The following is a 12,947-nucleotide window of genomic DNA, read 5'->3' as shown; positions in this document are numbered from 1 at the left end:
ATACCTCAGCTCTGATGGACTCTGATGGCATTTGGAAGCTTAGGAGTGGAAAAGTACAGAGGGTAAAAACATGACTGATTACAGCTTTGAAGTTCAACATTGTAGAGGCAAAAGAAAAAAAAAATTAAAGCTGCCGAGTGGCGCGACAGCTTCCACGCCGGCGTGAAGCGAAGAGTGATATTTCTGAAAACGCTGACTGGGATTTTGAGCTGATGTCAGCGCAAAATATAATAACCAATAAGATACATACGGCAAACCGCGTCCTCTTCGATAAATATTTCAGATGTCAAAAAGAAAGAAAAAAATACCAGGAAATTCAGAGAAATGTCCGCGCGTGCTGGTATCTAACGGTGATCCGTGGCTCTCACACCCCACAGCGCGTCCCCTTCGGGGAGGCCGCCTGCGCGTCGAGCCGGTAGACGCCAAACCGCTCAGCATTTCTGCTCCCACGGCTGCTTAAGAAACTGGAAAAAAAATGTTGTATTATCCTAATAGTGAATAGAGTTATGGCTAAACGTTAAACGATTTTCAGCACCTTTTTTTCTAATTAGCGTACTGTGCTCTGCGGTTCGGTCTGTGCGTGTGGCTCGTTTATGATCCGGCATGAACTGTAAACGAATCATGACGTTAAGGTGGCTGTGGCAGGCAGCCAGCTGGTTTGGTCGGCAGCAAGGCATTCCCGAGGCGGAGCACGTCCTTCTCTGCAGCGTGCACAGCCTTCGCCTTTCCTTCGTCGTGCGTCTGGCCCACACATGGCCAGAGCAGCAAAGGCCGGGGGGTGGGGGGCGGCATGAGGTGCCGGGCCAGCGGGATGGGGCCGCGAACCCTGGCCGTGCCACCCAGGGCCAGGCTGCAGCGCCCTCAGAGTACATCCAGAATGGTAAGACCACGATGCCCACGCGACACTCTGAAACGACCGTACAAGCACACGGAACGCGCCGGGCTCCATGCTCCCTACTCGAGTGGGTTATTAAAAAATATTAATTATTATCTCGTTCTCCCCTGGTTTCAAGTCCGAAGTCTATGTGTTAAGGTTTATTTGCCAGGCACGAATCTCTGGTTCCTCCTCCTCCTCCTCCTCCTCCTCCTGCACCTTGACCTGCACGTCCGTCGTTCCGCGAGCAGAGCCGTGTGCTCCTCCCGCCATGTGGGAAGACGCCTCGCGGCGCCGCACACGGACCCGGGGTCGGCCCTGAGTCAGGCGCGCCGGCGGGTTCGTCCTCGAAGTCCCCGTCTCTGCACACGCGGAGAGAGGGAGCCGCTCCCTGCAGCCCCTGTTTATAAGGACACTGATCCCGTGGAATAAAGGCTCCAGGGTACGGCCTCGTGTAACTTTCATTACTTCCTTAGAGGCTTCTTTCCCAAATTCGGCCACAACGAGGGTCAGGGCTTCGACACAGGAAATGGGGCTTGGGGGTGGGATGTTCAGTCCATAACAATAAACGGTTTTATTTTTTGTTTAATTGGGAGCTTTGGAGGTTTTAAAACAATAATTTCAATCACAAAGTACCTTTCTGTAACATCTGATTTAATCCATGAATATTATCCACCAAAATCTGTCTATGTGGACATGAGGTTGTCTGCTTTCCATTTCCGACCACTGGGGGTCCCCCGAAGGGGGGCGAGGCCCCCACCCGGGCGCAGACTGTGAGTTAATAGCCTGCGCGGTCTCTCCAGCCGCAGCGTGTGACGGTATAAAACAGCGAGAACCATCCAGTAACTGAAGACTGACAACACGAACGGGGAAAGCAAAGCCCGGTTCATGGCTTGTTCAATTTACCCAGTTAATCAACAGTTGACCAACTGACGTGGAAAACGAGTTTTCTATCGTAAATTTCCGGGGTCCCGTCTGTCCTCGCTGGGCCCATGGCCCCCCGTGTCGAGAGAATGAGAAGGTCGGCCGCGGGGGGTCCTTCCCGCAGAGGTAGATCGAGTGCCATCGAACCCCATCTCCTCCGCACGGGCAACGTTGTCATTCATTTGTCAAAATCGAAACAAACATTTTTTTCGAATCTGCTAACGCTGCGAACAATGTAGGTGTGGTCCTTGCGGCATGCGTGGCCTTTGGCAAAACGATTTTGAGTTCCGGGGCTTATCTTTTTGTTATATAGATATATATGCAAATATCTACATGATGTAGATGCACTAAGCCTAGTACATACTGTTCTGTTAATTAACGGGATATTAACACATTTTACTTATTGATTTACGTAATCCATGTTAAACACTCCTTTAATCTTTCTGGATTCATTACGAAACTGGTCCAAAGATAGCACTTTGAGGGAGCAGCAGTGAGAGAGCAAACCTTGGACTTAATTGGTATGCCAGAGGCACGAAGGGCCTGTGGTGCTTTGTCCCTAAGATAGACTTCAATGTGCAGACGCTCCTTGTAATAACTGTATTAATTCAAACTAGATGATGTAGAAATTTAAATATTGTAGATGTTCGAATATCATTTCCAAAAGATAAAGAGCTGCTCGGAAATGCTCGCTGAGGGTTATGGGATCTCACGGCGCCGTCGCAGCCCTGGGATGTGGGGGGCAGGGCTCCCTGCACCCCAGAGCGGGGAGCTCCTTGCGACCCGGGTGAGGGACGCCTCCTGCACGCTCGGAACGGCTGCGGCTGTTAGTGCGGCTCGGCGAGCTCCTCCCGAGTTAGCCAGAGTTCCCGCCACTGCGCCTAACTTCGCCCGTGCGCCTGGTCGTCCCTCCAGGGGTCCACCCCCGCCGGCCTGGGTGCGCAGCCCTCTGCGTCTGCATCCCCCGGGACGCCCGGGCGCCGGGCTCTCACGCTGTTTATGAACACTCGTGTCAGTGATGACTCATGCCCGTAAGATAAAAATGCGCCTATATGTGGGGGGCTCCGAAGCAGTGACTCGCCTGGCGAGGTGGCGTGGAAAGGTGTTTATAGTAGCTGTCACGTAACTCGTGTCCTCTGAGAGGGCGACGGCTCGGGCTCGTGCATGTTTATTACCAGGATCTCAGGAGGGGTCGCAGGGGCTGCGTTTGGACCAAGAAATGGTCTTTGTCGATTCTATCAGATGGCCAGGGTTTCCGGGGCCTCGCGCTTGCCTGTAGCCTTAGCCTGGCGCCCGGCTACTTTTCACTGCAGGGGTGACCCCAACCCCGCGGAAGTGCTTGTCATTTCCCGAGACCAGCGTCGCGGGAGCGGCCGAGAGGCCTGAGGCGCTGCACCCCAGCAGCTAGCGTCCAGAGAGGAGAGGCCCAGGGCCGCCAAGCCTTCGGCTCACGGAGGCCAGGCGAGGGCCTCTGCTCCATCCCCAAGGCACCGTGTGACCCTCAGCAAGCAAACCCGCTGCTTTGAGCTCCAAGTCCTTCACCCATAAGTAAAACTAACACCAATCTGTTCTACAGCTTTTCTCTGAGGATCAAATGGAAACTTGTCCGCAAGGCACTTGACAGACACACGGCGCAGAGAACGACCTTAACACGACTGTCATTAGCAGGTCAGCGCGCGCTCGCTCGCACACCGAAGCGTTACGCGGAGGTCCGCCTGGGCGAAGTTTCGCTCGGTTGCTAGGACGTTGCCCATCTATTAGAGTGAGTGATCAAGGGAAGACCAAATTCAGCTGATCATTGGGAAACCTGGCAAGAACCACGCCCAGGCCGCTTTGCGAAGCAGGATAAGATCTCACGCATTGAAAAGCTAGGAATATCCTTCGGCTTCCAGAAGCCCTCTGGGACTTGGCATGCAGTCGGTCACCTGGCGTGTGGCCCCTGAGCTCCACTCACTCTCTGGCCTGTCATTTCTTGGCCGACTTGCAAAGAGGTGAGTCTGGCTCTGATTCTGGGGAATGGACTGTGACCATTGCTCCTGTGGAATAAAAACCAGCAGCTGGCTCCTCCGCTCGTCACGTGGCAGAGGGGCGTGGGACAGCCGCTCGCCTCTAACCTCGCCGCCGGGTTTTAAGGGAGCGGAGACATGCTGCCTGCACAGTCGCGTCCTGAAGTCGTCGGTGTCTCCTAACGTGCGATTTTTTTCCTCTCTCGGAGGATTGTGAAATGTGTTTTTAATTAAACAAATGCCATTGAGATAAAAAATTAATTTTAGGAGTTGACTGTGAGCTGACTTATGAGTTTTGATCACCCGAGGTTTATGCGAAGGCACTCGAATTCATTTCTCTAACCCTTCGGTGATTTTGAGAGAACTTTATTAATAGGTGGCAATGTCGTTTGCATTTATTTCATGTTCTATTTTCCAATGGTTAAGCGAAAAACCTTTATTTCATTATAATCAAGGTATATAATTACCTCAAAGAGTAAAAAGCTAACTAATCAATAAACCATGTGAGCACAATATTGAGTTATGTACAAAAATTTCGAGCAAAATGTTTTTTTTTTTTTTTTGTATTTGGAAACAAGGGAGAAAATTAAACCTGGACTCTTTTGATAACAGCGGAAATTAAAATCGGGGCGAAAGAGGAAGAGAATTTTAGACCTGGGTTCCAGCCAGGACAGATAATTTGGTGGCATACATCAGCGACTCGGCCTCCCAGGACTTTATTTCCAAATCGTTTGAACAGGAGTCTGAATAGCCAAGACAGTTACGTATAATAGAATGTGAAGAAAGCTTAGTATGCATTTACTAGATATTCATTTCTTGTTCGGTTTTTGTCATTTCCTTGAAATCAGGTTTCATCGAAAACAGACAAATAAGCTTCAACTCACGATCTATAACCAAGTTATAACCAACTATAACAACAATAAAAGCAGAGGCTACTTTTAGAAAATTAATCAGTTGAGTAACAAAGTCACAATCACACATAGCGTTTGCAGCCGTGAGGCCCATGATCTATTAGAGAGAGAAATATTACAATATAATCTCAGGTAAGTGCATGGGAAAAATGCAGGGGGTGATAAAAATCAGAATCTGGAGAATTTGGAGTAATCCAGGGGTTTGCACCCATCTTCTTAAGCAGTGATATTTGCACGGAAGACTGGAGACTGTGCAGACCAAGGGAGGGGGTTACCCTCTCACCCCAGACAGAGAGCGGTGCGGGCGCGGGTTCCGCGGGAAGGTGGGCGCGCAAGGCTGGACGCGGAGCTGGGGGCGGTGAGGCTGGAGAGCAGATGCTGGGAGCGCGGGGCGGGGGGAGGGGGCGGGCCCCGGAGGTGCCGGCGCATGCGGAGGGGTCTGACGGGCACTCGAGGGGCGGACCGCGCATGTCCCCGGGTCCCTCACTTCCCTGCACCCTGCTCTGGCCATCGTGCCCCTGGGCCAGGCGGTAGGACTTGCCTTGGCCGAAGGAATGAGGTGGAGAGAAAGGGGTGTCCGGTTCTGGACTTAGACTTGGAGAAACCTTAGGTGTTACTCCTTGTACTCATGGGATGAGCCTGGGGTGGCCTTCTGGTCACAGGGGGTGCTGGGCGGCGCAGGGAGCAGATTCTGCTGAGATGGGCTCTCGCAGCCGAGCCTCCTGCACAGGCCCTCAGGTGGAGAAGGTGCCCAGGCCCCACGGACCGCGGAGCGGCCGATCCACGCAGACATGAGCAAAGCTAACCCAGGCCGGCGGAGGAGGCCGCTCAGCCACGTCCAGCGAAATGTCAGGCTTTAGACAGAAGAGGCGACTCCCATTAAACCAATTGCCAAATAAAAATGACAGGTGGAAAGCAGGTAAATGAAAAGGTAGCAAACTGATAGCTGGTTTTTCATGCTCAGACGCAACAAAGTAAAGTCTGTCTATCGTCTTTCTATCTATCTATCTATCTATCTATCTATCTATCTATCTATCTATCATCTCTGTCTCCCTTCTCTCTATCTTATTACCTAATTTATCAACGTGTATATATATGCATGTATATTTTTTATTTTTATTTCTTTTTATCTTTTTCTTTATTCCTCATTTTCTCTTTCTCCCTCCTTCCTTCTCTTCCTTCCTTCCTTCCTTCCTTCTTCCTTCCTTCCTTCCTTCCTTCCTTCCTTCCTTCCTTCCTTCCTTCCTTCCTTCCTTCCTTCCTTCCTTCCTTTCTTTCTTTCTTTCCACCATCTGTCTATCTATCATATCAAAAATAAATACACATGTTGGAGGAAGTATCAAACCTCTTTATTTTCTATTTCACCAAAATACTTCTCAAAGTCTTTTCAAAGTTATTCTAAACTTGCATCAAATCCAGGCTCCACATATTAATAGCCGTGTGAAACTGAGCAAGTTGCTTAAATTCTCTCACTACCAAGTTCTTGACTTGCTGGAGAGCCGACTCGTGGTGACGCGAGGGTGGGGTGAGGCGAAGCGGCTGAGACGCAGTGTAGCGCGGTGGTTCTCGGCCTGGGACTTAGCGGCGTCTACGCACCGCAGACGCGAGGGTCCGCCAGGGACCCGGAACACGAGCGCCCTGGGCCCCGTGCCAGACTCTGATGTTCAGCCGGTCTCAGGGCGACCGAGGCGCACGTTCCGTGTTTCCGTCATCATTCCGACATTGTCTACGGGTATTTCTCGTACAGCGTAAAGTAGAAAATCCTTAATAGGAAAACAGGGATCTAGTACATCCTCAGTAAGAGGCCGTTACCGTCACCGTCGTCATCACCTACAATGCTCAGATTCTGAGTCGAATTTTCACAGCTGAAGAAACTAAATTGACCTTGGCGACCAAAAGTAACCTGGAGACAAATACATAGGAACCTTGGATTTTAAAAGGTTATTATAAGCTATTACTGTAAGTGAAATCTGTATTTCACATGGAAGAGCTAGAATGCGTTATGGGTAACAATTATATTTATCACCATAATCTGTCTTTTGGGCAGAAAAACACCAAATCGAGTCTTCCAGATGAACGGCTGCAACGATTTAAATCCATATAATTTGAATTAAATTCAACTTCTATAAAAAAGTTGCATTTGAGACTTATTAGAAGACACTTTCAAAAATATCACTTGTTTTAAAATGTACTGAAATAGACAAAATAAAACTCGTGTTTTAATTAAAAAATAGCGATAATGCCGTACGGCATGACGCCCTTGACTAGGGCTGACACGTCAGACATGCACAGAGATGAGAAATGTCATGTCTTGAGTTCACCAACAACATGGCGAAGTTCACTGCCGAGCACACGAATGATTAATCGTTTTTGAATTGTCATCGCCCTTGGGTTTTTCAAATTTGCTGAACATGCTCACATTTTATAAATCCTGGAGACTTCATTTGCAAAATGTGGCATTTCAGATAAACTCAGCCTGCGGCACACACTCCGGGGCCATGCTGATCCCGACCCGGTCTCCACTGCGGGTGAGGACCCTTGACATCTCATCAGGGAGGTGCTCAAGGACCAGGCGGAGCTCGCTGGGGACGTAAGGGCCAGCACACGCCGCGGAGGCGCGTTCCCGCTGAACAGGGTCCCCGTTCGGCTCTGGCGGGACTCGGCGTTTCCTAGTGCTTCCTCCATTCCGGTTTTGCTGTGACGGAAGGAATAACTTTCTTCAAACCTGACATGTTGTATTTTTCAATGCAATTTCATCTTTTTGCTAGGATCTTCTTCAAAGTTGCTAGTATTTTACTGTTTAATAGTAGGGAGAGACGTCTTTACAGTTTTAGTGGTTACCTACCGGTCAGTGAGAAATCACGCCGCCCCAGCTGTCCTTACGCAGGGACCCTGGCACCATCGTCCCTCTCGGCATACTCCGGGGGGCTCTGGCCATCAGCTGTCTTACCCTCCGTGTCTCTCTCAAGGGTTCACGGATATGCATCTTGCATTCATTTAACTCGCCTCACTCGAGAGGGGATTTCCACTGTAATGTTAGAGAAGTAAATATTTGTCTTTATTTGTCAACATTTAGCTCACCATTAGAATAAGAAAAGTGCTCTATTCAGGATGTTACGAAGATGGAGAAGCAAAGATAGCTAGAGTGGTCAAGCTCTGCTGCACCCCGTGGGCCGGGGCTGGTCATCGCGGGCGGGTCATCGCGGGCGGGCTAGAGAGCCCAGAAATACATTCTCACTTATATGGTCACCTGGGCTCTGACGAATGCAACAAGTATGCACAAGGGGGATACGACATGTCTCCAATAAGTGATGCTGGGAAGACTGGACAGGTACCTGCCTGTGCCCGCTGCAGGACTCCTCGGGCTGCGGGGACCGTGTGTATCGGTCGGTGACATGTAAGCTGAAGAAACGTCGTGTATCTTTATTTTTCAAAATCAAAGCAGCTATGGCTTTGGGCGAGAAGTCCAGTTTTCCGCCTTTTATTTTCCGAGCCGTGGAGCTGCCGTCTGTGATGGTTGGGCATTGACCTGCGTCTCGCTCCATCTGGGTTGCTCGGCTCTTTGTCCTCGGCGTTGAATGACGTCGATGTCACTGCCGGGGCGGGCCTTCCCTGTCTGAGTTGCGCCGTGGGGGCGAGGTGGGGTTCCCTCGCTCAGACGTGGGGTTGGGATGGGACGAGCTGGTAGGGAACATACAGCATCCCCTACCTAAGCCCCGTCCCTGCCCGCCAGCTGGGCCCGGGGCCCCGTCCCTAACCGGGGCATTGCCCCTCCCATACGCCCGCGGCAGCTCTCCCGAGCCTTGCGGGTCTGTTTCATTCTCATGTCGCAGGATTAATGATTTGTCCAGAATTTCCGATTCGAGGACCCTTAAGGCCTTGGGTTTTGGGTCATTCTTTAGAAATGTAATTGCTGCTTTTCCATCTCCGAAAGATGAATGACACTTTTTTTTTTGTTTCATAAAGGAAAAAAGCTATCTCTCTGATGAGTCATACTTGCTACATTAAATTTTCAATTGCTCCTTTAAAAAAAATCTCTAAATGAAAATAAAAATCTTTGGGGTTAGAGGAGAAATATTTTCAAATGCATTATTTTCCTAGCCGGTTAAAATAGTTAATGAATGGTTATTTAAAAAACGTATGTGTATAGACACCATGAATTTCATGGTAGTCTGAAGCTGATATTTTCAGCAATAACAATACAGGGTCTAAAGTATTAAATAATGCAATATGCCAGAATTACTTCCATTTTCTGAATGATAAATCCAATTTAATTAAGTCTGACTTTGATTGCTGTGGACTTCAAATGAGTTTTTAAAAATATCTCTCAACTGTTCTCCAACCCTTACTTAGCATGCTGTATTTCCAGTGCTTTGTTCTTAAAGAATATCAAATTTATTATCCAAAGAGGCTGAAGAAAAGAAGAAACTTTCTCTGCACTAAATCACCCTAAGCAAAGATCGTTTTCAAGCTAATGAAGTCTTAGTATTTTCTGAACAGCGCTTAGGGGAAAACGGCAAATACCTTCCCGTGCGTAGAACGTTATCGAATGTAAATAATGTTCACCGGATATTCATAGAGATAGCAGTTATACAGGAAGACACACCAACCAGCTTAAAAACCCTTTATTCAAAGGGCTCATCACGTCAGACTGAGTTGTAATTTCAAGGAACACCGGACAGTTACTAATAGATTGCATTGTTGAGAATAATATGTTTTCAAGAATATTCGTAGCTAGCAAAACAGAAAGTAGATTATACAGAGCCACCACATGGCCTTGGAGTCTGATGGCTTCTCTGGAACCATTTTTTATGAGGCTAGAATGAAATGCCCGTGTGTCAGGGCAGAGGTCTCTGTGGAGATTTGGGGACAGGGTCATTAAGGAAGTTAATGAAAACACAGCGACTGGGATGTTCTCATTGTGGAACGACTCAGGTTGACTGACGCAGCCCAAGTCTTGTTAATTATAGAGAAGTCTAAGAAGACGTAACTTTCAAATACCGTTTGCAAATGCCTCTAAAGTGTAAATGCGTAAAGCGTCAGAATCTCTCGTTCCATGAAGGACTTCAGGAGCTCAGCACAGTGCGTTTCCGGCCAGGGGCTGGAAGACCTGTGGTCGAGTCTTCCCCTGCTATTTGCAAGGACAATATGCTTGGTCGTGATGATGACATAACTCTCTTACCAGTTGTTAGGAAGATAAATGAGATCTCATAGGTGATGGTGCCTTGCGAAGTGCGCAGGACGAACTGGACACCAGCTTTTATATGATGGAGACCAAATTCTTGAAGTCCTAATGTCCAAGGTGAATCAGAAAATGAAGCGTAATCTCTTTGTCTATTACACAACGAATGGAAGAGAGTCCTTGATAATATAACGATGCTGATTTGGGATTCTCCAGCACTGGGCTCAAGCTCCACTCTCACGGTGGCTAAAGACCTGAAAAGCAGGTAGCAGCAACGACACCCAGCGGCCAGCAGGAACCGAGAGACAAGTCTGATCTGTGAGATTGGAAACGGCAAGTAGACGGCGCGGATTAAAGCAGAAGGATATTCATGGAAGGAGCAGAGCAGCTCTCAGCTCGGCAAACGCGGGGGCGGGAATTGACAGCTGGTTGTGGTAAGTATGAAGAACGCATATCCATCAGGCGGCCTCGGTCCGCCCGGAAAGTACTGCGAGTGGGGAGTCACGGGGACCAAAGAGGTCGCTGGAATCCGCAACCTGGTGCGGACGATGAAATTTCAGATGGTGAACTCTGCGCATCGTACGCATGTTTGGTGCACGATGCAGCCATATTAGGTAAAACGCACGTGGGTCTTGCTTCCAAGTATCACGACGACAAACAGTGGTGAGCACATGGGCCTCGAAATCTCATATCCCGGGTACTAATTCTGATTCGAACCCCGCTGGCTGCCTGGCCCTCGCTCAGGTACTCAGATTGCAAATATCTATTTCTTCTTTGCAATCTCGATGTCGTAATAGCTTCCTCATCAGGTTATTTTAGTATTTAAGGACAGCATTTATTTAAGGCTTAGCTAACCCCAGGACAAACAGAAAAAAAAAATTCTTAATTCTTTCTCACACCAAAAAGATGTATCAAAAAACTCTGAAGTTTAATTAGGCTTCTGGTGACATCTGCGTGTCTTTACAAAGAAAATGTGCTCACATGCAGGTAGCTTGTATATTTCCTAATAAAAATGATGACACTGTAAGAAAATCCCAGTGTTTTTAGCTTACAGGTCAGGCCGAGAAACATTAAAATTGATTCCGGTGAAATTTCCAAACTGAGCACCATCGCGACTTCCTCGTCCGCTGTCTGACAACCTCTATAATCGACGCCGTATTTCAGAGTTCTAGGGGTGACGAGGATGCACGTGCGCACATCTTTGTGTTACATAAAGCCCTATATAAGCGATTTTAATAACAGTAATCACAGGCACAACAATGCGTGTCTCCGTAACGACATCCCAGCCTCTACCTTTGATCGTCCGCCCGAAGGGCGGGCGGCAGTGGCTGGGTTCACGTCCCTTTGTGGGGGGATCACCGTGGAGGGCAGGAGTCCGTGGCTGAGGAATAAAGTTCCCTTATTAGCTTCTTGAGATGGACTCTAAAGACTTGATTTTTGGATTTTTTTTTCTTTTCTAATACATGTCTTTATAACAATAAAATGTTCCTTCTAAGCACAGCTTTAAAAGCATCGCACAAATACTGATATGTCTTATTTTCATTATTATTCAGCTCAAATATTATCTAATATGTATTATGACTTCCTAATTGACTCAATATTATTGAGAAGTGTATGGATTATTTTGCATATATTTGGGAAATTTTAATTCTTTTTTTTTGACATTGATTTCCGTTTTATTTCTATGGAGGTCAGAAATAATACACAGACTGATTTTAATGCTTTTAAATTAATCGAAGTGTATTTTCCTGAGCAGAATATTGTATATTTTGTCCGAAGCCTTATGTGCACTCAGTAAGAATATGTATTCTACTCTTTTGGACATACAATTTTATATTAATCAGTTAAATAAAGTTTTTAAACTAAAGTTTTTAGTTAAATAAAGATGTAGTTCAAATCTTCTATTGCCTTCTGCTAATGTAATCAACCATCATGGTTACGAGTGTATCAATTTCTCCTTTAGTTCTATAATTTTTTGACTACATAACTTTTAATTTCTCTTGTTTGCTTTTCATATTATTATTGTTATATTTTTATGTTTCTGTTATTGTGCTAGGTGTGTATGAGTTTAGAATTGTATCTTTCTGGAAAGCTGATAATTTAATTATTAAATGTTTCTCTTCTACTCCAGCAATGTTTTTTCTTTAAAGTCTACTTTTTGATGGTTTGTACGTAGTACACACTTTCTTTTATTTTCAGCATATCTGACTCTATTTATCTGGAATAGTATTTGTGCAAATGGCATAGCATATATTTTTAAATCTAGTTTGACAATCTTTGCCTTCGAGTCTTAATTTTATTTACATTTTTTGCAAAAGCCGATGTCGTAAATCCGCCATTTTTTCTTCAATTATAATATAATTTCTATTATTCTTACTTTGTTATTATTTAAAAGTGTATAAATATTTGACACAAAATACCATGTTCCTCCTATATCTATCAATATTTCTGTGTTTCAGTCTACCTACAATTTCAAAATAATTGCTTGCATGTGTAACTAAGAGCTAAAAGTAGCATTAATTATTGCTGCAATTTTTCTCTTAAAATAATAATAATAATAATAATAATAATAATAATAATAATAACAACCTTAAACTGAGAGAATTGCAACATATAAGGGAAAGTAGAGCGTTTTTACCCCAGGTTCCGTCTATAATTCTCCACTATATTAGATGATGGAAAGTACATCTGGGCCCTATTTCTTCCAAAGAATGCACTTCATTTGTCCTGCTCGTTTGGCCGGCCTGAAGGTACAGCCGGGTCTGTCCTCCGTGTTCCTCTGATCACATCTGGCGGGGCAGAGACAGCGGAGACAGGCAGCCTGTGCGTATATAGAGTTCAAGAATTCTAAAGAAGAAGTTAATGGGAAAAAAAATGTGTGCTTGCTTCGTAGACCTTTGAACTTGAAGGTATGCGAAAAGGATGAACAGCTCAGAAATGCAACAAAGGACATTCTTCATGAACTCCTAAAGGCTGGCCCCAAAACGAGTTCTGGCCTGTGGGAGAATGTGCTGGAATTTAAAGTATAAAAATTCAAATGAGGTACAAAG

This window comes from Rousettus aegyptiacus, unplaced genomic scaffold, assembly GCF_014176215.1.
Source record: "Rousettus aegyptiacus isolate mRouAeg1 unplaced genomic scaffold, mRouAeg1.p scaffold_m13_p_13, whole genome shotgun sequence".
Classification (NCBI taxonomy): Eukaryota; Metazoa; Chordata; class Mammalia; order Chiroptera; family Pteropodidae; genus Rousettus; species Rousettus aegyptiacus.
This window is presented reverse-complemented; position numbering follows the sequence as displayed.